At 63.5% G+C, this 326-nt stretch overlaps 1 protein-coding gene across 1 annotated transcript in view; it reads right to left on the reverse strand.

Moving 5' to 3' along the window:
- Nucleotides 1-319, reverse strand: part of TSC22D2 (TSC22 domain family, member 2) — a 29469-nt gene extending 29150 nt beyond the window's left edge. Inside the window, exon 1 of the mRNA XM_009584332.1 lies at nucleotides 16-319. The gene's annotated coding sequence lies outside the window, so the exon portion shown is untranslated. The remainder of the gene's footprint in view (nucleotides 1-15) is intronic.
- Nucleotides 320-326: the final 7 nt, after the last annotated feature.

Below are 326 nucleotides of genomic sequence, written 5' to 3' on the forward strand. Positions count from 1 at the left end.
CCCCCCGTGGGGGGCCACAGGTGGGGGGCCCCGCCCCCCCCCCCCCACCAGCCACAGCCAGCTGCCCATCCAAAAGGAGGTTGGGAGAGATGCTGCCAGGAGTTTCGGCCTCGCCCACGTTGTTGAGAGTCTCTTCGGAGGAGCTCCGCTCGCAGACATCCTCAGGGCCATAGTCAGTGGCTCGGGAAACATCAAAGATTTCAGAAGACACATCCTCAGTGCGGGACTCATCTGGGTCGTCCAGGCTCTCGGTGTCCTCGGTGATGCTGCTGGCCACCTGAGCCGTGGTCACGCTGGTGATCTGGAAGCAGCTCTTCTTCTTGGCC

The sequence above is a fragment of the Fulmarus glacialis genome, unplaced genomic scaffold (assembly GCF_000690835.1).
Source record: "Fulmarus glacialis isolate BGI_N327 unplaced genomic scaffold, ASM69083v1 scaffold33238, whole genome shotgun sequence".
In the NCBI taxonomy this organism is placed as follows: Eukaryota; Metazoa; Chordata; class Aves; order Procellariiformes; family Procellariidae; genus Fulmarus; species Fulmarus glacialis.